The sequence below is a fragment of the Calonectris borealis genome, chromosome 3, assembly GCF_964195595.1.
Source record: "Calonectris borealis chromosome 3, bCalBor7.hap1.2, whole genome shotgun sequence".
NCBI classification, from domain to species: domain Eukaryota; kingdom Metazoa; phylum Chordata; class Aves; order Procellariiformes; family Procellariidae; genus Calonectris; species Calonectris borealis.
Genome location: NC_134314.1, coordinates 119,851,490 through 119,877,235, shown reverse-complemented (window position 1 = coordinate 119,877,235; position 25,746 = coordinate 119,851,490). Strand labels below are relative to the sequence as shown.

At 40.5% G+C, this 25,746-nt stretch overlaps 1 long non-coding RNA gene across 1 annotated transcript in view; it reads right to left on the bottom strand.

Moving 5' to 3' along the window:
• LOC142081105 (uncharacterized) overlaps nucleotides 1-25,746 on the bottom strand; it is a 61,915-nt gene that overhangs the window by 29,045 nt on the left and 7,124 nt on the right. Inside the window, exon 2 of the long non-coding RNA XR_012673238.1 lies at nucleotides 15,509-15,695. This is a non-coding gene — a long non-coding RNA (uncharacterized LOC142081105). The remainder of the gene's footprint in view (nucleotides 1-15,508; nucleotides 15,696-25,746) is intronic.

The following is a 25,746-nucleotide window of genomic DNA, read 5'->3' as shown; positions in this document are numbered from 1 at the left end:
TCAGCATCCACTACTTGTGGCAGAGCGTCTAGCACATCCACTCAAAGGGGAGTGAGATTCATTCCCTTGTTACACAAATAAAGTTAACCCTCCTGGTCCCACGGATAGCTGGAATATAAGGAAGAGCCATATATTTAGCCTATTCTTGAATAAGTCTCCACCTGCACAAATACCAACTTTTATGTCCACCCATACGTAGAACCTTTAATTTTAGAAGTAAAACTACCCAGATACTCATTACTTTCTAGAGGTAAGAAATGCAACTAGCATTAGGACTGCACATTAACCTCTTGTTTAGGTAAATGCTGATCCTTTCATACTTTTCTAACTTGGAATAGGACAGTCACCAACATGAGCTGTATCTGAACAGCCTTAAAAAAAATGTTTTTAACCTGGTTTACTTTCCACGCATTCTAGTGGATAGCTTTACTTTTCTGTAACAGTGAATTTTAATTAAATATACAGATAATACAGAGAAGCACTTCCAACTCATGATTTGATAGCTCTGCTGCAACACAGTCCTGCACTCCCCCTTTTTCAGTGAGGCCTGAATTTCCTTGCATGTGTGGCAGGGGAGGCGATTTCTGTTCACACTCGTTTGAAGTAAAAAACAAATCTTTTAAAGTCTAGACTACCATTAAAAAGCCAGCCTTTGTCAAGAGCCATCATACAATTGTTACAATTTTTGTAGGTTTGGGTTTTTTTTAAATATAAGTAGATTTTCAGCATGCAAAAGTCTCCACTTCACTGAACTCCATCCCTTTTCAATTTTCCTAATTTTGCATCTCAGTCCTCTCCCCGCAGCACTCCACCTCGTTTCAGGGATGAGCTTACCCGACTTCTAGATCCCTTCTCCCTAGACACAGTAACTACCAGCCCTGAGGAGTCAGCTCCTCGCAGAAGACATAAGAATGACCCATTTAAAAAACTGTATAACAAACTATTCTAGAAATAATAATTACATTTTCCCCAGAGCCATCAGGTTTGGGAACTTACAAGTTTCTTCTGTCCTGTTTAAATAAAAAAATGAGTCTCTGTCACAGGTTTCTAAGAGACAGTGCTCTGACAAATATTCTAAAGATTTCTGCTGAAGTCATTTGGGTTGGCAATGCAGCTCGTTGCTTCTTGTTTTCTTTTCACATTTCATACCCAGCCAACATGCCCAAAATATAAACCGCTCAAGTTAATCTTCTGAAGCACACGGCATTGGCAGAACTAAACAGGAGCAGTTTAGACAGATGCAGAATGTTTTTGAAAAATCCCATTTTTCTGATGCAAGATGAAGTTTCACATTAATGGGGATTGCTGCAGCTTAATAGGAATAAGTCCTACATCTGGAAGAGCGATAGCAGCAGTAATAACTGTATCATGGCTCTTACCCCATGTCGGCTTTGAAATAGTAGTTTTTATCTTTTCACTAAATACAAAAAGAGTAATTCACTTTCATGCATCATGTTAGAAATCTAGGCAAAGGTAAGTGCTCTTCTCCCTTCAGTTAATTTAGTGTTGCTACGTGCCTCTTCAAACCACACTCACCGAGGGCTACATTGGCCCTCCCAGCATAGGGTACATGCTTACATGGGTGGACACCACAGCCCATGAAAAATCCCACCAGTACATCAGGGCTGGATAGCCTTTTAAATTGGATGGCAATGAACAGATCCCATGTTTTGGCATTTAGGGTGTGCGCCAGCTTTTCCTGCCCATGGAATACCGCATCTGAAATGTGCATGGGATGAATCCCCCTGGAAAACAAAGCAGAAAGTTTTGCACAGGCACAAGTTGTGGTACTTTTGCTGGTGAGAATCTTTTTAACAGATAGTTTTTATTAGAAGATGTTGATTTATTTTTAACAAAACTAATCACAGCGGAAGTCAGTTTTCAGGAATTTCTCTTTTGAGCTTTAAGCTATGAAGCTGCAGAAACAGTTTCTCTTCATATGTCTGATAAGCTCTGCTTCCTTTCTGCTTTGAAATCACTTTTTGTTTGAAAGGAAAGTAAATCTTAAGAAATGAGAGAGAGCAGATTTAAAGCAAAATGTTTCAAACCTAGTCAGATTTTTTAAAATTTTCATTTTATGAAAATGCTCAGCACTGACTTTTCACCTCAATTAAAACATCATAAAAACAAGAAAAATGTTTCTGCCTATTCTATTAAAAATGTGCAAAAGTACTTTGTTGAATATGAATTGAAGAATATGTGGTCTCCAAAGAAACAGATATCCGTCTTTTGATTTGTGTAAGAAAAAAAGTGATGAAAGCATTTAATGAAAAACATCCATTTGAAATGGAAAAGAAAGGACTTATTTGAAAAACTAGCTAAAAACCCCAGATATCTGCTCTGAAATGACAGTTTTGAAACCAAGTATTATGTTAGCTAGGAATAATTCCCACTTTTCAAAAAGCTAGTTTTATAAAGATGAGCTCAGCTACATCCACAGAGATGGCATGCCCACAGGCAGCTGCTCTGATAAGTCTGTGAATGATTTATTACCTTTCAGTGATCCTCAGAGAAACATGATTTGCAAGTGTAACACGGACTTTTTCCACTATTCTGGATGCAAAGGCTATTTATATTCCTCTCCTCACCAGCTCAGGATGGGATAAGAAGTCATCGCCTCCCTCACACAGCACCTTCTGTATACAGCAGTTGAGTACAGAGAAATTCCGCTCCGCAGAGGGAAGCCCAGGCTCAGGACTTGGATTTATTCCAATGTTACTTGGTGCAAGATTTGTCTAAGATGCCCTTGATCCTGGACAACTCTGGTTCCTGACACCAGCCCGTCTGATTTCCTGGGGCCGCAAGTCATGAATTAATACTGCGCACATCAGTGGAAGAGGAGATCTCACTGTTTGTGCATTTTATTCAATGACTCTTCAATGTGACTCAAGCCTTGCCACTGCCCAGCGAGACTCCCTATCACTCACACGCTTATTTAGCACAGCTATGTGAACCAAAGCAGCTCAGCTTAAAGAATATTTAAAACAACAGAAACAAAATTAAAAACTGGGGCAGGGGGGAGTAAAAATGTTTAAGACTGAAATAACCTGACTCCCGTTAACTCCTCTCTGCAGCATCACACCACTGCAGACTTGAGGACACTCCCAGGTTGGGGGACCCATGCAGGCTGTGACTTAGCTATCCATACATCACATGGGCATGCAAAAATAAGCACACTGCAACATTAGCATCCCCTCTAGCCTCATAATGCTGGTGTCTGCTGAAGATCAGTACTAGCTATAAGGGCTAGAGGCAGGACTTGGGGCACAGAAAGTTTTCAACCAATTCTGACAGAGATTCTTTGCAGATTGCCTCCTTTAGTGGTCAATGATGGATTTCTCTGGTGCTTTACCTAGCAGGGAAAGTACTGTCGGGGTAAGGGGGCGAGGTACAACACTCACGGACCTTTGTGGCTGTTTTAATGTTGTGCTTCCTTATGTTCTTGTTTTTTCATGAAAAACCTAGGCGTGTTTCATATTAGGCAGAGTCCATTGTTCAGAGTGTCTCAGTCCAGCTCTGCCAGGACACTCAGGGCACCCTTCAGTGGAAACCTGTTTGGACATACCCTTGATGATTAAGGAGCTCAGATCCCCTTGTCAAAAACAGCAGCACACCCTGAATCACACTGATTGTCAGTGTGTTCTGGGGCTTTTAAATGCCTTTGTTGTTTTTTAATCAGGCATTAAGTGCCTGAGGAACCTACATGCTTTGGGAAAAAAAAAAAACACAAATAAATATGAAGGATTTACACTAGAGCCATACACAGATGCCCAAGCATTGGTAAAGGCATTTCAAAGATGACTGGAAATGAAGCCAAGCAATTCTGAAGGACCGTCTTGTAGTCCCTGTTGTTTTAACACCTTTAGGGATGAACGGGTAAGTGTACGTTGCTACTTTTTGTTTCTAAGCTTCCCTGTGACCATGCACCTGTGTTAGCAGAAAGTGTATGTGCACTCCGAGGAGGGCAGACAGATGTGCATTTTCTCTGCTCACAATTTTAAAACAGGTAGGCATGAGCAGCCCTGGCTGTGACTGCAGTATCACTGTGCTGCTGGGAGGTAAAACACATTTGCTTGAGGGGCATAGTGCCACACCAACCCAATTATTTAGCTTCTGGACTGAACTGCTTCATACTGATGCAAGATCAGAGCCTGGACTGAGCAAATGTTTGACTGCCCGCATGTTCCTGCTGAGGCACAGCCTGCTTATTACCAGCTCCATGCCAGGCATGATCTGGAAGGAAGAATTGCTTAGTGCAATGGATACACTACTTCTGCAAACCCATTTTTTTTGCCAGCATTCAGCCTTTAAAACATTGTCTAAATCCACATCACCACAGACCAGGGCAGAGGAGCAGAGAGAGAAGCATTCCTGGGCCATATAGCTTTGAGGTAGCTCCAGGAATTTGGAGTCTCTGTCTGCAATTCATGGAAAGTGTGAGGAGCTACAGGGCTAGCACTGGTCCATAAGAAATGCTAACTGTAGGAATGCATCAGAAGACATCCCTACTTCTGCAGAGCTCTGGTACCTGACTCCGGTGCCCTGATCCCCATAGGATGGAGAACCGCCAAACCCTGCCCTGAGGGAGACACGGCACTGGAGTTATGAATTTTGGCACAGCCCTGGCACTTTCCATTCTGTTCTTTCAGTTCCGCTGATGGAAAAAAATACGTTTCACCTAGGCAGAGGCTGAGATTTAAAAGGTATTTTATCAGCCAGCAGTCACAAGTGCAAGACATTTTCTGACCTTTCCATTCTTGAGTACCTGTTTATTATGTCATGCAGTCTGTTCTGTCTGACTAATACCATGGTGCTCCTACCTTCTGGGACATTAGGGCCTGCTCCATCCACACAGAGTTTAATGCGTAATCAGAGAATTAAAGGACATAAATGGCTTCTTTAGAGTCCATTTACCATTTCATGTATCCACTAAAAGTTGTGAACTGTTTGTTGATGGAAGCCAAGAGTACCATCGCCCCAGTGCTACCATTTCAAAGAAGTGCTTGACACACTGATACCAACAACAGATAAATATGTCTCTTCAAAAGAATTTTAGAAATCATGGTCAGTTTGTGCTGAGCACAGGATACTGTATCTGTTCAGTAGATAAATACTTATGTTATTCTTTCCCTGATCCTCTACAACTAGATATCAAGCAGGACTGGCGTGTCTTCTGCTGGGGTGGGTAAGTGAAAAATATCAACTCTAAATACTCCCCATATTTTGGAAGGTACCATAAAGGAAAACCACAAAAGGGCTTTATACGCCTAGTAAGTAAATACTCCTCATGTGCTTCTAAATCAGGAAAATATGTTTTAAATTAAAATTTTTTAAACGTATTTAAAAAAAAAAAATTGAAGTTAGTTATTTTCTAAAAGGAGATGAAATGCAAGACCACAGAATGCACTATATTATTTCCACACTGTCAGACAGACTGGTCAAGGCTTTTTGCGCTCAAGGCTTTTTGTTGCATGAGAAGATCAGTGGAAAGAGTACGGCAGTGGCATTTCTTTGGTGAAGAGATTGAGGACACTGTGTAGGAGACTGAGATGTATGGCCCTTATTTCAAGAGCTCTGTGCCAACATGCCCTCAGGCCTACCTAATCTGCCAGACTGGACTGAAGTTAAATTGGACCCGACTAACACTTGCCAGCCTTGCTAGGTATCTTTCACAGAAACACAGAGACGTTCAGCAGTCTTTCCTGTTAAAGCAAAGCAGTTTTGTTTGTTTTTAGCCATCTTGTTTGTTCCAGGCCATCTTAACAGGGTTAACAGAAGGAGGATTGCAGAGTCCAGGAATACCACCCTGAGGAACTGAGGAAGGCAGTAGAGAGCCCTTAAGCCTATTCAGGCTAAGCTGCCTTCAACATTCATTATCAATACTCTAATTTCATTAGATATTATTTGCGTATGTTATCATTAGTCATCGTACTGTAGTTGTATTATTATTGCAATTAATCTTTCTCTTTGTTACCCAGCATAAGAAATTCCAGCAAACCACAGAGCCCAGCCTCAAAAATCCCTTTTATCGCCCTCTTTTTAGTCACTGTGATCCGAGTACTAGATAACTTCTGGCTACAAACATTTCTACACTGAAATCCTTGTTGATCAAGCCTGTTAGATCTAGTTTCCCCCTTTGCGTTTTTGCTAAATTGTAACACAACAGGGTTGACAGAGAAAGACGGAAGGAAGCAAATCTTGGCATGGGTGTCCAGACAGCCACCTTCACCTCTACCCAGACCTTTTTGACTGCTTTAATGCCCAGTGCATTCAGGCAGAAAACCCTGTCCAACACAATTGCAAGCACAAAAACCTGTGACAAGGCTGGGTAAGACTGGAAAGCTCGTTATTTTGTACTAATCCACAGTTCAATGAAGTGCATTTTCTTGCATAAGAGAGAAAAATATCATGATCCTGAATTGGCATAGAAAAATGGATGAAAGTTTCTGATTTACTAGAAAGAAAAGTTAAGGAAGGTGCACCTTGCCAGAAAGTTGTAGTTATCGATTTTGCCTCCAGCCTCACTGACAGTGGTTAAAAGCTTTGCTGGTCTGCTGGAGAAAGGGTTGTGATTTTAAAAAAAAAAAAAAAAAAAATCATTCTAATGTTCATTTTTAAAGCAGCACTGTGTGCTGCAGCCAAATGACAGAAGAGCCTTTGGGTATTAAACAGAACAAGAGGTTTTAAAGGTGGCATTTTTTGACAGCCTCCAAGTCACACTTTCTGCCTTTTGTATTTGAGTGGCACCCAGGAGTAGACTGAAGATGAAAATATTTTCACTTTAAAATAACCTATTTCAGCCTTTAGGGTTCCCTAGGAGAAGCATCATCCTCCTTAGAAATGAAAGAGATAAATACCATGTTTATTTCTGAGGGGAAAAAATTTGCTTTATGCTTGGTGAACACTAAATACAGCATTTAAGCCTCCAGCAGACCCACTTCATACATACGTTACTGTCAGTTTGCAACCACTTAAAGCTATACAGAGAAGAGTTGAGAGCATTTGCTAGGGAGGTATCTTGACATTTGCTGTTCAACTGCTCTGCTGCAGCAAGACAGCAGCTGAGAACGGACCTTTTCACAAAGCAAGCAACCTGCCTTCTTTAGGGTCAAACATCTCAAAGGGCACCTGCAAAAGGGTGCTTCATCTTTACTGTCTGATGAGGACTACTATGCGATGACATAAGTTTTGGCTAAAATGTCCAGCCTAGGACAGCCTGCTTAGGGTTGGGCGTCTAATCAACAGATGTGTAAGTTTAGGGGAGATCACTTTCGCCCACAACACATGAGGTGCAGGCAAGAAAAGGAGAGCAGACCAGGCCTCACCAGCAGCACCCAAGGGACCTGCAGGATGGGTGTCCTGCTGGCAGGGCCTCCAGGACATAGCTGGGACATGAGCAGGACACGTGAAGGAACCTAATGTGGGATGCAGGGGAGGCACTCGGCACACATCGGTCCCAGGAAGCCAGTGTTTGGGGGAAAACTATCAGAATGAAGTAAACTCAGTCTTTCTGGCTACATCATAAAACCCTTCCCAGAAGTACTAAAGTTTTAATTGAATTGCTGTTTTCAGTCATTCGATTTTAAAGACCAACCTCTTTTCTGGGAATATTGGTTTTTTAACAACCCTAGTATATCAGAGCAGCATACTTTATATAATTAAACCAATCTCGCAGCAATTTCCACACTGACTGCACAGTCCCTGGGCAGTCCATACCTTACTCAATATCTGCTCTTCTGTTAGACTGCACTTTGTGATGGTGGGGGGAACACTCTGACTCAGAGAAGAGAAAGAAAAAGGTGAAATGCATCCTTTCCTGACTGCCTGGCACCTCTCCCCTCCCTGCTACGCAGCCTCATGCCCAAAGGCTACGTGGCAAATCTCATTCCCTCATTTGAGATGCATGACCACGGTTTACTAAAAACCAGGCACAAATGGCAATTGCATGCCAACGAGGTAGCCCAGTGCATCTGTGACTGTTGCAAATTGGAATAAATCAAAACAATTGCCCTGAAATTAATTGGAAGTATATCCATGTACACACTAACAAGGGATCTGGTCCTTCTGACTTAAACAGATTTCGGTTTATTTCCCTCACTTCTCAAAATCAGAGGGAGATATCATTTAAATCAAATACTACCCTTTAAATCATGTCCCTTCTTGAAACTAAAGAAAACAAATCTCTAGCTGTTATTTACTTCCCAATTCCTTTGCAGATACTGCAGTCCTCATTATTCAAGCATAATCACAAGAGGAAAAACAAATGGTCTTCATGTAATTATATTTCAAATGCTTTACTTTCAGTTCATTAAATCTCCGGTATCTTCCTCCCACTCTTCACCCACCTCTTATTTTGTTGCTCTTCAATGGCTGCTGCCTATTGTGGAAAGCCTTTCCAGCTAGGGAGCCACTAATATGCAAATATCATTATACTGCCATTAATGTAACAGTCAGTAAGGTGCCCAAGTAGCTGAAGTTATTTCTTCCAAACTATAATCTCTTGAATTCATTGACCATGAACTTGAAATGACACTTGCTATTGTGTTGCTTGCTCATTTCTCCCAAGAAAGGCCATCGCACTCTTTTTTAAACTTTTTTTCCCTACAAAATGTTGTCAGAGGCTTTTTTCTTTTCTTCTCTTTCACTATTCTGCTGCTCCTTTTTTCTTTTCTTCCCCTAGTCATTCATTAGTACATTTAATATCAAGATCATTAGATGAAAGGAAGGACAGATCAGTGGTGAATGGACAGTGAGAGTGCAGCAATCCGTTGTCAGTCACTGCCCTATCGCAAGATACCACAGAAAGTCAGCACGTCACCTGTAGTCTTCCATAAAATGAGGGAACAGTATTGTATCCTCTAACCCCAGAGGTCTTCTGAGGCTCGCCCACAAAGCACTAAAGCAGTGCCTTAAAGAAAGCTTCAGTTCTAGATTATGAACTTTTTTTAAAGAAACAATTTTTCTGAAGAAAACTCCCAAATATGACCATGGATAGAAATCATGATTATCGGTATCAGGATTATCAGAATAAAAGTATCTATACTTCTGTTTGGTTTTTTCCCAGTAAGTATTTATGTTCTTGTCCCGAGCTTTCGTGGGTATCTTCCAACAGGGTATACTGACAGAGGACAACACTGCATTCATCACAAGCACAATGTGACTAAGGCAGCTTCCCAGAACTGAGTGACATTTGGTTCATGCAGAGACTTGTAAAAGGAAATTGTTCAGACAGTACTGTGGATATATAAACAAAGAGAATAAAGAATGGGAGTAAAGGTGACTATTAAGATTTTAAGGTGCTGATACTGCAACACTAAAAGTGGCTTGTAAAACAAGGTGATTTCAAAGCACCTGAAGCCAAAGTAACGTATCAAACTACGCGTTGGCTTGAAGAAGATTAGAACAGTGTTCATGTAGGAGCAAGTCTCCTGCCAGCTTTAGTGCACTATGAATTCTGGGGGAATAGCACTGGCTTCACTCTGAAAATCTAGTTCTCAGTTTGTTTAAGTAAACATGCATTCAGTCCAAACAATAATGTTTTCTTCCCAAAGTGGCTAAGCATCATCACAAAGTGGATTAATTACGGAGTCAGCGGTTTTCCCCGGTTGTTGATAAAACTCCAAAGTTGAGAGGACAGTCAGCAGTTAAAGCACTGAGGCACGTTTGTGTGTGTGAAATCAGGGAGTATAGAAACGATGTCTCTGAAATCAGCAGGATTGTTTTGATTTTTGTTGAAGAATGATGATGCTGAGAAGGATTTGCATAGCTCCCCAGGAGCAGCTCTGATGTGCTGGTTTTCTGGCTGGAGCCAGCTCAGTACATCCGTAACAGAGAATGTCACTGATTTCCTTTCTTCAAAATAAATGATTGACAAATGTGAAAGAAGTGAGCTGAAACACCCTCTAAAAGATGACAAAAAGCAAGGAAAAGTCTATAGAAATCATTGTTCTGTACTTACTTTTTTTTTTTTCAAACTGTGTATACTTGTAAAACATTGTGGCCAGCTGTTTTTCTTACACATGAAGTGGTTATCATTGTTATGATCAAAATGATAATGAGTTCCCTGACGTCAACACAAAGCTCAAAACATTGTCTTCTGAAGCATACAAAAGAAAGAATTGAATAAATATTTCTCTGTTGCTTTAAAAAAGACATTTTATATGAATAGATACAAAGAAAAAGTTGTAAACTGGCCTGTATCTTATCCATGCAAAATGCTGGATCAATTTTGAAAATGTAGACGTTTACAGAGATTTTAATTCATATAAAATATTAAGAGAGGTATTTTGATGCGACTATGAGAAGTGGAAGTATGTTTAGTATCAGCATGAAAGAGCGTTTAGAAAATCAAGAGATTAAATGCATAAAATTACTGGAAAAGTGAAGAATAATTACTGCCTGAACTTGGTAGCCTGGTATTACTTCACTATCTGTAGCTGCTATATTGAGTACTGAATGTTTATTTCATTAAGTTCAAGACAAAAAGATGAATTCGAGTCCTTTACAAGTACCTCAGTCAAATGTGCTTTACTCTGTCAAGGCAGGTACATGGGAAATTACAAAACCAACATTGCTGGGGTTTGGGTTTCTGGGATTCTTTTTGTTTGGGAAGGTGATCAGTGGTTAACATTCTGCATTCTTTTGCAATTAAATTTATCTCAGCATACATGAAAAAACTTCGCAATTTTTGAGTGTAGGAGCCCAGGTTTATCCTAGCAGTAGACAAACTGCCACAGCACAAAGTAGGAAAATGACAACTGGGGAAAAGCATTTTCCAGGATAATAAGAAAACAACTGTGCTACTTGTAAGTGATATTATAGCTATTTTCACTGAAAATAAAGGCTGATTCTAACCATGTACAGAAGCACCTTCTACAGACACTGAAAGGTGCAGCTAACTACCGATAGCCATCTGATACCAACATTTCCTTGCCTTGTTTTTATTCAACTTTTAGTCTGCTTGTGGGGGTGACACCTTTTATCCAAATAGAAGTAAACCTCAGCTGGTTTCTTTCTCATCCTATATTTTGCAAGCCAGTCTGAAGGATTCTTTCACTTATCCTGATTAAATTCCTTCAACTTAGCTGTGACCACTCTTATTCTCAATAGCATCCTGAGAGCCAAACACTGGTCCTTACCACAACCAACAGAGAACTAGATTGGGAAGAAATTCTATGACACTTGAGACCACTCAAAGCCATTCAAGTGGTAATTCTAACACCATTGCAAACCCTTTCCTATCTTCTCCTCTGCAAGACAAGGCATATTCGATTATGAACACAGACTCTGGATGCCTAGAGAGGCAACAGACAGAAGATGATCGCCACAAGGAACTTCCAAAATTTGATCTCACTATTTTCCTGCCCTTTCTGCTAGAAAATTAATCTCCCCGAGAACTGCACAGGCCCAGTGAATGGCACAGCACTCTAGCACCTGGGCTCCTACTGTGGAGGCTCTGAGAGTCCATTCTAGAAAGTAAAAAAAAAAAAAAATCCCCTCTTAACGACTACACAAATTTGAAGAGAAGAACAAGATTACCATGAATTTACAGTGACTTAATTCCCACTAAAATCACAACAAAATGGATTCTTCTTTACACTCAAGTCTTTTTATGGTAATCCATCAAAATGAGGCAGTAATATTTAAAGACCCTTTATACTACTACAGTAGCACAGAGTCCCTACGGCATGAGAATCAGATGTCATATGCACACAGGCAAATAAGAGCAAAATCCCCCCAAGTGTCTACATCTATTTCTATCACCTATGTATACGAAGAGATAACAGCTGCAGGGCTGAATAAAAATAAAACTGGTCAGCCTATAGCTGTCTGTCCTGCTTGGGTTTTTTGATCAGGAAGACAGCTGAGTTGCCTGAATGTTTTAAGAACTGTAGTGTAATCTTGATCTATGTGTAAGAATTGACAGCAGAACTAGGGAAAACCTGAGTTTTGGCAAAGCTATTAGAAAGGGGAGGTGTTCAGCAATGAAAAATGCAGTATTTGTAGACTTATGGGTCATGGTCCTATCTTTATAAAGTATGCTATGGCCCTACAAGCCATGCTTTTTGACACTAAATGTCATAATTGAAGTAGGGTTTCTATAGAATCTCCTTGGAGGAGAGTAACGAATCTATTTGCTTAAAGAATTAATCGTAAAAATCATTTGTCTTATCACTTGAGTAAAGGATTAAATGGAACAGTTCCATCCCAAGCTGTAGCCAGCTTTCAGAAGTTTCCCCACATCCAGTGAGCATTTTAGCAAGCCCATACTACTGAAGAGAGCAAGCGTACTGTCAACGCTTGGCAGAAGCCTGCCAGTAGGTGCAGAGAGAAACATCTAATGGCCATGCCTTATTCCCAAGAGAAAATGCTGGGGCAGATAACCCCAGTCGTGACAGCCCCAAAAACACACTGAGCCTGCAGGGACCAGAGCTGTTCCTCTGGCAGAAAGGGTAATTATGAAATATCACATATTTTATAACTGAGTTTACTCCCAAGCGACGTAAGCAGAGCAGCACACACAATTAGAACGGAAAGCCCTTCCAACCAGTGACACCTTCTGTCTCATGCTAATTTATGCCAGTTCAACTCTGTTGCTTTGCAGTACAAAGCTTAACCGAGAGGGACTCAAGGCGTGTTAGTTTTATTACATGTTCTATCCTATCCACTGCTATCAAGTAACTTAGTCAGCTTTACCTGCACAGTCCCTCATCTGCTTCAGTACTACCCAACTCATTAAAAGACCAGTATTTTTCTAATTTTCTTTATCTTTCTTTTCTGTGGTGCCTGTTCTGTGCTGTTCTGTAATTTTTTTTTTCCTTTTCTCTTACATAAATCAGTATTATATCCTCCTTTGATTTACTTTGTACGCAGTGGTTTTTTAGTTTTGGTTGGGTTTTGGCTGGGGCTTTTGGGGTTTTGTTGTTGTTTTGTTTGTTTTTAAAACAGGAATGCATAAGACTAAGAATGAACATAAAGAACACATTTCTATGAAACCATACATTCTATTCAGAGTAATGAAAGAAAAGCCATAGCAAATAAACAATTTGGTGATTTCTCATTAAAGTCACAGGAAGTTTCTTAATGTAGCATGATACCGCCTGCCAGGAAACCCTGCAGAGAACTAATAGATTCAGTGTCATTACAGAGCTGTCATCCGTGTATCCTAATATTGACTCTAGCTGATGTTAAGGTGGGTGACTTGAACAAGGGGAGGAGGCAAGCTTGTCCCCCGAGAAGCAAGTGGAAAAGCACTGGCAGTCTGCATATGACTTTTTTGAGTGTTTTTTGTTTGGTTTTTTTTTTTCCCCCCTTTATTATTCCTTTTAAAGTAAAGTCACAGCTCTTTTGTACAGCAACTCTTATTTGTCTTACATGTAAAAGCTCCATCGGATGCCAGGGCCTCTTTCTGCTATGTCATCAAAAACAACAGCAACGAAGATTTGTTTATGCTGTAGATGTCAATACAGTATTGAGGTATGGGAGCTGGAGCAGATGTCAGAAATAAGCTAGCCATTGTAACGTGCAGCTTGCAAGAGGCGGAATAAAAGGGTCCACATGAGCTCATCCTGATAGCGACGTATAAGTTATCCTACAGCATCCTACACTGACAGTCTTAAGTATATTTGAGCATAATCCCCATGCACATCCCAACCAAATCAGAAAGGGATGACAGCCGAAACAAGAGTGAGATGATCTGCTCATTTTCCCAGAGGACGTACATGGATCCAGGAACTAAGATGACAGAATGCTCTGTCACTCAGTACAGTACCTTCCGGCTGCGGTTAAAGCAGAATTAGCACTTGCTCCAGGAGTCAGGGTGTCTCACAGGTTTGAAGGCTGTATTCATCAGTATATTTTTTCCCCCTCAGAAAATGCTGTGTTTGGCTGGGTTACAAGATGTATTAGAAAAAGAGATACTAATCCTAAACTTGGCTAGCTTTGTTACCACACTTCAGCACTTTTTACAGCACTTCAGCACAGTTCTTACATTAACATGTAGCAAAGTCTGCCTCCACGTTCTCAGTTTTCTGTTTGCAGAATGGGGAGCTAAGCTTCAGGGACATGAATCAAGGCCCACAAGTGTACATTTTCAGTGAGCAGGGTGCTATGGTTCAATCTGACAAAAGCAAACATGCAATCTGAAAAAAGAAACCTTCCTACATCACACAAGCACCATTACTTCATGGAACATGTGACACAAAGACAACACAGGCATGTACTAGGTTACAACACTTGAGCACTACAGCGTGAATTTACTTGCTTCCTTTGTATCCTATCCAAATATTTAAGAAATTATGCCATGGTACAATTGCAGGATGGAATGAAGTGGCAGCTAGAAAGGTGAATAAGTGATGAGGCAGCTTTAGATATAATGGAATTTCACATAAATATAAGAATCATAGGATAATTTAGGTTGGAAGGGACACCAGACCAATCCCCTGTTCAAAGCATGCTGCTTTTAACCTAATTTGCAGAGGTCATCTTAGATACAGTGTTGAAGAGCCACAGGAAGACCAATAGAAGCTGTTCTGCACCTTCTCTCACCTCTAAGAAACACTTAAAATGTATGAACAACATCCATAACCATCCACTTTGATACAATCCATGTGCTGCTAGAAACACATAGAAGGAATGATTTTGTTCACACAGATGTTCATTAAAAAAGGTGTAAGCAGTATTTCTATATGTGTACTCTCCTCACAACTAGATCCTCAAACCTTTTACTAAAACCATCATTCTTTCACTCAGAAGTAGAAATAACTTCAATCAAGCTATCTGATAATTCACAATATAAAATATAAAGTCTTGGAAAGAAAAAAAGGTACAGCCTCTGGTCAGAAGCACAAATTTCGAAGCCCTTGCATAAAATATATTCACCCTGCAGCCAGCACACAGAAGAGGCGTTTATTTACCCTTTTGATGTACAAATAAAGCCTGAGAACATGTAGCCTCTCATATCCACTTTTATACATTATATGTATTACTTGCAATGATTCACGTTGGCTGAAATGAGGTTGGATCAAAAGTTTGGATTGTGCTTCTTTGATAAACATCTTACAGATTTCCTCCTTTCAATATTATCAGCCTTAAAAATGCATGACTGATGTCAAACAGATTGACATTGACACGATGTCTACCACTACTACTTTAGCAACTGTAATTACAAAGTAACTGGGGAAAAAAACCTACCTGTTTCAGCACATTTCAATATCACGTATAAAGAACATTCACACTTTCAAAAGCCTCCAGTAAATGAGAAGTAGCAAGCGTTTTGGACTAAAGAACTGGAAATTATAATTTTTTTGTTGAGATTTGAGCAATTTTTTATAGAACAGTGTGAACACACCATTGAACCCCATCATTACTCATTAGACAACATGCTTGCATTCTTCACTGGAAAGAAAAACACTTAAGGGTACAATAAATTATTAGCTTATAATTAATGGGAAAAACCCCCTACCAGTCTTACCTTCTTTTCAAAGAACATGCCAATAGGTATTCCTACCTGCAAAGTATGTTGTTTCAGTGCTCCCCACAACTGTTTCTTGAGTGACTGCTTGGCATTCGATGTTTGCTATGCACCTGCTTCCAGCTGCGTTGCTCTTTCCAGTGCTTCTGCTGTAACTTTGCATGCAGCAGGAACTCCCCAATGCTGATTTTAAAATGATAGGTTGTCTTTTCCAGCAGTTCTTCTGTACAGATACAACAAAATATCAAACTGGTGAGTTGTACTGCTGTCACTTAGACAGTGGAGGTGTTACTGAGAAATACAACACCAGTAATTAATGTGTACAGTAGAAAAATGCATGTCAAATTGAATTGTAAAGGTCTGCTGTAGCATTACTACTAATTGGTATCTCACTGTATGCAATTATATGATCATGCAGCATACTTGAGAGATAATGCAAAAACAGATAATTTATGGGAGAAAAAAATACTAGACTGGGTAATTGGGACTGTGCAATACATGTGGCCTGCACTGAAGTTTGCCATGTCTCATTCATATATAGTATATCATATTTTTAAAAACCTTCTGAAACTTGCAATGGTTATTTAAAATTGTCTCCTGCACTTCACAAGCAGGATTCTAGAAGCAGCAATGTTCTTTTACTGGAGCAACTGGTACATCCAGAAAAGACAAAGCCACCAACTGGTGGAATAAACGGTGTTGCCTCACTCCCTACAATACTTATTTCACCTACATCTTTGCTGCTGATTATCCTGCGCCTGCAGAAGTATGTTTGCACTGACCTCAAGGAGAGCAGCAAATCTGCCTCAAGGGACAACATGCACATTACAGCTGTACTCTCCATGGGCTCAAAGCTATGAGAAAGCATATGGCCAGTATCATATGGGCCCATAATGGCAGTCCATCATGCTTCGGCCTGGAGCGAGGATGGGTATCTCTCCAAAAAGCATGTCGGCCCAGGTAGCAGTTAACCCTCGCTGAAGAGACAAACAAATGTGTTCCCACACTCGGTGCTACTCAGTTTGCAAAAACGCCACCTAGTTTTTAAAGCCAATGAAAGAACATACCACAAAAAAACCAGAATACCTAAGCTGTCACTTCAGACTCTGTATTTATAAAACACAGACAGGCCTGCCAAGAGAGGGCATCCAACCTTCTACTGCACACTGTCACTGCCCCATCCTGAGGCTGCAACCCAGAAACCACCAGCCTTCCTGCCTCTGCAGTAGAACAGCTCCTGCCCTGAGGGGTTTTTTCACATTGCAGCAGCTATTTAATGGGGGGGGGGCTGGGGAAAAACACAAGCTCACACAGCCTGCCTCTGCCAGAAAAAAAACCAAACACCAAGGTTTGCCCTTCTTCAGCACAACCTTCTAAATGATCAAGACTGGTCTCTCACAAAGTAGCTGTAATGGCAGCTGAAGAGTTCAACAGCAGGTCTTGCCCTCGTCTTTTCTACCCAGAATTTATCTAGTTTGCTTTTTACCACATATGGATGGCACAGAAAGACTTTACCAAAAGAGTAAGACTCCCTGGCCCCGCTTTTCAATAACAGGTTTGTCGAGTTGTAACTCAAGACTTCTCCTGTGCAATGAACTCCAGGCTGTCAAAAATCCTGCAGTGTGGTTAATAAAAATGTCTACTGAGAAATGAAACTACTTTTAACCTATATTTATTTCCTGAGTTCCAACTTTCTCTCTGCCTTCCCACCCTCCCCATGCATCCATCATTCAGCTTGAGTCTAAAAAAGTAATGGCTGAGCAGAGGGTATAAGCTGTCTTCATCTAAATGCAGGAGGCAACTTCTCCTGCAGTTCATGTGTGTATCACAGTCATGAATTGCAGAGAAGACAAACACTTCTATAAAATAAGCTTAAATATTCTCAGAATCATTCTGGGGTAACTCCTTTGGCATGATGATAAAAAGGCATTAATTGCACAGTGAAAGAAACCGCATTATATCAGTCGTAATAAAAGGACATTGAGACCGAAAATCTCGGAAATAGCATGACAGCTACAATGAAGCACATGCATCATTCTAAGCTTAATCATTCCAAACTGTAAGAGTTTCAGATCAGGGCGTTTCAGCGTGTTGCACGCAAGCACCCTGTATATCCAGATGAAAGCTTAGGATACACTCCTTCCGATCTATCCTTATTAGTGACAATACAAGGCAGTAACTGAAGAGAAAAACAACTGTGGAAATAAAAAACAAAAAATTTAAAAAAAAATATATATTGCATGTAACAATATTTGGTGCCTGTAGCACCAAAAATACACATTTTTTTAAATCAACGTTTTGTTAATGATTAGAAAGCCACCAACAGTTATGTTGTGCCACTGAATTTTCCTAGCATAGGAAAGGCACTCCCAGGAAGAAGAGTTTCCTCAGGGCTGAGAATTCTTTCTTTAAATACTCTCATTCTACCTAAGAAAAAAAAAAATACTGTTTTTAAGACCAAAAGTGCAGCACGGCAGTCTGTGCTGTTTGGGAAATCCTCATGTCTGAGCTTCTGACAGGCAAGAGCTGGAATGTCTCATCTGTCAGACAAAGTCAGGGTTGACGAAGGGCATTCTGTGCTTTGCTGAAGCAGCTCACCAGCATACAGGATTTGGCTGGCAACAATCTCTGGGGCACAGTGACAGCCCAGTAACTTGGAGCATTTCAGCAGGTGTATTTCTAGGATTTATTCAGGGAAAGCTACTCAATATGACCCCTCCACCACCCATGGAAGAATCCTAAATACAATTATGAAAGCTCGAGATTTCACTTGTTTAAATTAAAATGGGTGAGGGAGAAGAATAAAGGTTGTATTTGAAAGGTGGTGTTTTTTTTCCCTCCCCCTAAAAAAAGAAAACCCGCAGGAAACTCAGTAATTCCTCCCTGTCTCCCTCATTAAACAGCTAGCTCTGTTTAATGCAAATGCTTGCATGCAAAATATATACAAATCTCAAAACACAAATCCCAATTAGTCTGGCACAGACATAACTTTAAGGCTCTCTGCTTCTGAATATCTAATTATGTGAAAATTTAAGCTGCTCTTCTGCCCTCAAAGATAAAGAGATTATCTTTTCCAAATGACAAAATGCACAGGTTATAGTTATTCATATCCATGCCCCTCGTGACAGTCACAAGTAATTAACAGCAATCAGATCATTACAAAAGAGCAGGCTGGGCAGATATGAAGTGCTGAAATTCAGTCTCCTTTGGGAAAACAAAGTCACATTACCATATGCATAAGAAATGTTAATTTTTGATTGTCTAATAGTTGGGGATATTTCTAAAGACTGTTTTCTCAGTTTTATATCCTCTGTGCTCTCAGCCCCTCTCCTCGGATCCAGCTCTCAGCCTACACATACAGCACCAGTCCTCATGGCTCAGGCCCAGCACTAACGTGACTATACTAGAAATCCCACCTCGTTTCCTATTACCTTTTCGGCAAGGAAGAATGTCATAAACCCAACCAATGCTGCAATGACTGCCGAGAGCTGAGCACATGCGGAGGGCGTATCGCCATTCAGGACCAATTCACTGTCTGGGCTACTTCTTCTGAGCATGTTTGGAGGGGGCTTGTCAGCCCTGATGGAACCTGTGCCAAAGCGTGATCTGTTCAGGTCTGGCAGGCTGTAAAAGCACTGTATATCATCGCTTGGTCCATATACACTCTAGATTAGCTCAAGCAAAGTGCTTGGAAAGTTATCTTACAGCTGCAGGAGTAGATAAGTAAAAGCAGAGCAGCAGTTAGGGGATGACCATGAAGAAATGTGTCTCAGTCACTGCTTTATTATGAACATGAATTAGTGGGATGATCCGTTCATTTTGGATGTTTTCAGAATGGAAACAAAATATCCACCACCAATATACAACAACTACATGGATTAAAGAGGAGCAAACATTGGATACTAGCTTGTCTCTTCTGCACAATTCTTTGGAGACAAGAAAGGTGGCGAATAAACTCTCAGAATATCTGCTAAATAATGCATCTTCATATAATTAAGTATATTCTATTCAGAAGCCTTCAGCTTTTAGACTATTTAGACAATTTTCAGAATAATTATATGAGAAGTCCAATTTGAACGTTGCAGCCAGCATGGATTTTATTTTGTTTTTTTTTTAAACTTATGATTGAATAGATAAACTACTATTACCAGGTCAGGCCAAAATGATTTCTAAAGTTATGAGTACTAAACTATCACCGTTTTCACTGTTATACATATTTTCCTCACTGATTAAAACCTCACATTTCTACAGCCACAGGATCATTTATTTGACTAGGAAACTAAAACCAGCAATTCATTCTTCACAAGTTTTGCAGCATACACTTGGCAGCAGTTGGAAATCACATCAGGTTAGAATTGCCAGAACAGAGGCCAATGCCTGAGCGCTCTGACAGGAAGGGAGAGAGGAGAGAAACCATCTACGTCCTGCCTCTGAGGCAGGTGGTCTGCTGCTCCAACAGCACTAACAAATCCCAAATTACAATGCTGCCGTGGCTGCCGCCTAACAGCACTGCTGCCCTCTTAAATAGCAGGTTTTCTCCCAGTAACATCTCATAATCCCATCAGCAGTAACTGAACTAGTGAGTATAGACAGTCATAGAAGTCAAGTGTGGAAAAGGAGATTTTTAAGAAAAGTTATTTACAGATTGGATTTCCATTTCTTACAGCCACTGTTCTCACTGCATAGCCACATCCCATAAACCCAGTTAAATTCACAGAGCCTAGCAGAAAACAGGGAATACTGGTGAATCATATGTCCAACAACATTAACCATCTTAAACTACAAGAACCGTTTTTCATAAATTTATTACCCCTTCAATTTCAAAGCCAGGTAGTAATTTGTAGGGCTTCCCATGCATAAGGCACAAGCAATCCAGTTCAGTCAGCTTCACCGATCATGACAATTATAAAGCAGCAGAACAAGTGAATGGTGAAAATACAGGCTTGCAACCAAATACATATTAGGTAAGAGAACAAAGCAAATTCTTCCTATTTTCATGAGTTTTGTCACAAAACTAGTGTTTTGGAGCATGAAATGTTTGCATGCTCCAGTCAGCCAAGTGGAAAAGGCTTAGGAGAGGTTCACAGACCCCCGTATAGTGAGGTGATGCATCTGCACAGCCTCCAAGTGCCCATATCCTTCCTCGGCCAGGACGCTGGACTCCTTGGGTCCCTACCGCAGGGCATGTCAGCCAGGCAGAGTCACAGCTCGCAGGAGACACCGCGACTGCAGCTGTGCCCTGCCCTAGGACACAGGAGCTGTTCTGCAGACTGCACAGGGGCCAGAAATGCTAACACAGTGTGCTACGCCTACATCCAGCTGTGAGAAGATCCCATCTGCACATCCCTTAAAATTTTCCACATCAGAAGAAAAGCAGCTTTTAAAGTACAGTCAAGGATGTTCATATAAATAACACTTCTATAGACAGATTGCCTGCAGTTTTATTTCACCTGTAGCTTGTCGTTGAAGCATTACCACAGTCACAATAACTGCTTTTCTGCAGTTCTGGCGTATGACGGAGTTACTGGCAACACAAGCACTATTGAAAAGCAATGTTCTGTAACTCACCTGCATTACCAATAAATCCCAAACATTCTTAAATAACTGCAGAATAAGGAAGACTTGTGCCCTTTGCCTCTGAAGATCTAGCTAAGCTCCAATATTTTCTTTTATATTGCAGATAAATCTGTTTTCCAAAGAAGCCAAGAAGGCTCAGAAAACTCAGGACTGCCCTCTTGCTGATGTGCAACAACTGCAATAACCAATGCTATCACTTGATGTCTCTGTGCTGAATAAAATCCCTGTCGGGCAAGGTCCCCTGCCCCAAGGCTGCAAAGTGAACAGCGTGGAAGCTAATTTGGATTTCTGCACTGCATGTCTTCAGCACCCATCTCTGAGACAGACTTTTGTGCAGTATGATACAGATGGTGCCAACTGCGAGACAGATAGAGAAGAGCAAAAAAAGGTGAAGATACATAAAAACGTGCAAGACGACCTTACAACTAATAACCAGTAAGATACACCAATATGTTGGCAGTAAGGAGAAAGCATATATCAGTTACTTAAAAGGGAAAGTGAGAAAACATGTAACAGAAAGCTGAAATGTTAAACATTAAACTATTCAAATACGAATACTGGCCAGTCATCCTTAGGAACCTGTGTTGCAGAATGGATAAAGAAAATTAAATACGAAGACATCTGCTTATTTCAGAGCTAGCTAGTTAAAAAGTAGGTCAGCTATGTTTTCAGTACACTTCTACAGTGTTTGAAATTACTTCGGTATACCAGAAACCTTTCTGCCAGATGTACTCTGGCTTAGAGAACTTTTGAATTAGAAGCAAGTATTACTGAGGCTCTTCTGTGGTTACGCAGGAAATTGAGGGATGCACTTGCCCTTAATGATCTTCCATCAACAGACTCACGAATACAAGCCTCTGACATGCTGATCATTACAAGATTTAAGAAATCTGGGGGCACACCTTAGGCCTCCCCACAAAACCACGATCCTCCAGTAACTTCCCAGCTATTCCTTCCCTGCTCCTCCCTGCACCTCACAGAAGACAGCAAGCACAGATTTTCAGCCCTACTAAACCTGTCTGGTGGTGGAAAGCAAAGTTAAAAACCTAACCAGCAACTTCAAATTCCTCTTGCCAAGAAAAACTGCTGTTCAGAAGGGATGGAAATTGCAATGTGAGCTTGTCTGAAGTGCAGCCAGTAACTCAAATGAAATGAAGTATCTCTGTTATGGGCTTGATCTTTGATTTTATTTTCAGGTAACATAGAACAGTACGCAAATCTAAACTCTAAACGTGCTACTTGGTCCTTTCAATTTTAATAAGGTTATAAAATCTATACCATAACTTTAGAGTGTAAGAACAGAGCAATGAAATCATCTATCACCAGTTATTTATTTTAATATAGATTGCATTTCTAATTGTTTTCTACCATTTTAAAGCAATTTGTCATTCACTGAACTTCAACAAATGAGAACTTTGAAAATACAGCTATTAAGAGAGATTAATAACAGCTTCTCGCCTCTTATCCCAGGAGCCCAAGATATTCTCCTGTTATTGCTACTCCTCTCAACATACTCTTCATGCAGAATTAAAGAAAAGGGCATGAGAACGTGGAAGCCATAAGCTGTTTTCAATTGTGAAGATATGGCGAGATAGGCAATAACATTTTGCTTTAAAGCATAGCCTGTTTAGTCCAGTGAAATTATTTTGGCTTTTAAAATTGTAAGTCCACTTAAAACTAGAGGTCACTGAGCATTCAAGCTGCCATGCAACAGTAGTACAGTCAGGTGCCTTCTGATGCTTGCAAAACTCAATGTTAACAGATTTGCTGCCATAGTGCAAATGGCTTGTTTCAATGCTCTCTTTCATTAAGTTTTCTTCATTACTAAGGAATATAATCCCTCTAACTTTACACTGCTTATGCTATCTACAGTATTTTGGGTAAACAAGATGCTAGAATTTCTGAAAAGTGAGATTTCTTCAGAGAAAGGTCAGAACAGTGCTAACAAAACTTAATTGGTCTACATGACTGCCTTCTGAATCTATACAACCTTCCTTTATTTAAGGAAATAAACATTGAGCAGTCATCAAACATCTGTACCAGATGTTTCAATGCGAGATAAATGCTGAGACTTAAATAGAGCCAACTACCTATTTTGGAGATAACTTGATCTTTATTCGAAGAAATCCTGACAATTTCTCTATGAAGAGTACAGGAGCTAACGCAATACAATACATATATAAAGAAGAATGTTCAAAGCCAATTAAACCTCTGGTAACATAACTACTTGTTATAAATCAAGACAAGGTTGTCACTCCTTTTGGATCAAGGTTATTCTACTCATAACCGTTAAATTCACACACATGCATTATCAAGGATCTATCTTACAGCTTCTCACTCCAATAATCTGAAGCATTACCAGCTGAACAGGGAGCAGCATGACATTTCATATCATAGATGTCAAAAAGCAAGAAAGGATTTGTATCGTTATCTCTGGCTTTCATGCTATGTTTTTAGCTGTACAGGAATAATATCAGCAGGAACTGGTTAGCAATACATTGCAAGGCAAAGTTATAAAAACACAAAAAAACATAGGAGGACTGACACACTGTTGTTTTTTCCCCCAGGAAATGATAGAGAGTATTTCTGCACAGCAACAGAAGTGTTAACCTATCTCCTCAAGAAGTGTAGCTAAAAGGTGATCAAGCTAAGCCTCAGCAAGAGTAGACAGACTACTATGTAGCTTTGCAAACAGAGCAAATCAATAGTGGCTTTACACCGCCTGAAGATTTGCCCCTCTTCCTCCACAGTAACGTATTAGAATATACCCTTGTTTGCTGCAAACCTGCCGGGCACTTTGTGAGAGCACTATAAATCTGTAAATCTAGCTCAAAGTCTAAGGAAAGCAATGATAAGCAGAAGATAAATGCTAACTTGAGAACTGGTTCCTCCACAATCAAAGAGAATTGCTTTAAGGCATATTAAACCTAGGCTAAGTGCATTTAGTGACCCGCTAGCATTTGCTGCTGTAAACAGCTGGATTTGAAATGTTAAGCCTCAGCTTTGATTAACTATCCAGTAACCTACGAGGGCAGCTCTAAGACACAGAACAGATTTATCTTTAAAAGGAAAAAGAAAGCAAAATGTTTCTTCTCATTAACTTTTGAAAAAAGTTAATTGGAGAGGCAGCAAATACACAGATCAGATTACAGAGAGATAAGGCACTGACATTATTCTTTTTTGCAGCAGGAGTAAACAATGTAAATTTTAGACTAATCGTCCTAATTTAATGTTACCAGAGGTATTTTTGGTGCCCAAGATTAAACTCACTGCAGTGGCACATTTAGCATATGCAGTGCATTACTGCATGGAAAGCCAAAGCTGGAGTCTGCGTAGTTTATCTTACATTTAACAAAATTCACAAGATCCTCCAAGATCTGTCCTGCACGAAATGGCTGTACTGATTACATGAATACTGCCTAGGAGCACTCACGTGATGCAGAATGAACAAATAAGGAATGGATTCACAGCACCAGGCTCTCAGAAATTCAAATGCACCATTCGCAAACAATCCAGTAAATCAGGTTTAAAATAGGCTATAAAAGAGATTTCAGTGAATTAGAAGTTCAATGAGTTCACCTATTGACATACGCTTTCCAAAGCAGCATTTTCACAGATTAAAGCAGCCCCAACCTCAGTATATTTCAAAAGGTGTAATTACCTGGCAGTAAGTCACACATTTTTGCTAAGGCTGAGGCTTTTTATGAAGACCTGCGTAGACCCAGTTTAAATGGGATGAAGGTTAAGCTTTTTAAATTCACATAGAGAAACAACTGCACATTTAAACATCCCACACGATGCCTCACCTTACGCAGCCAAAGGACCGGGAGTTCCCTCACGGGGATCTGGTGAACGCAGGGACCCCCAGGAGAGCTGAGGAAGGGCGAGTGTTGCACCCGGGACAGAGCACACAGGAGCACGCATGGCCTCAGCACAGCTGGGAGCTCCAGGAAGGTTTCTGCTCCCAAAAAGGCTCTGCCTCTACTTCTCTCCCTTCTGGCAGAAGGCACTAAATGGACATGATTTGGAACTACAGTTTTAGCCAGACTCCAACACGTAACCGAGCATACCTGGTTTCCTTTTTGTGGTAGCTTTTCTGACAGGGAAAGGACACCTGCCTGCTAAGAAGTCCTGCTGTTTTCAAACTAGAGAAGATTGACATTGGTTTCAAAAGACTCCCCTCAGGCACTTTTTCCACATGCACAATTTCTCAATGCAAAATTTCACTTGCATGCCTTCACCACTCTGCCAGTTGTGTGCTCATGGCACAGTCTTAACCTGCTCATACTTCTCTGAAAAGGACAAATGGAACAAAAACCATCCATCATTTAATGCAATAAAGCAGCTGGGACCAAGAGCATCAGATCTATACAGGCCACGTGGTAATGTCTGTTCTGCCCTTGTACAGACTGAATCTCAAAAAATTGGTGGTCCTTCCACTCACAGCTCTGCTGAGTGACTAATTAGGCTAAGTGGACTGCTGGGCTATGGGATTAAATGCCAAACTGAAGACAGGTTCATGGAGCTTTCCTTTCCAATTGCATTTCTCTTGTAAATGAAGGAGCATCTACTCAAACTGAGCTCCCAGGCCAGGAAGGGAGCAGTGTCTAAATGCAAATATAGGTAAAGACAAATACTTTTCTTGCCACCTGGAACAAGAGGCAGCCGGCTGGAACTACTCAGCATCAAGTCAGTCA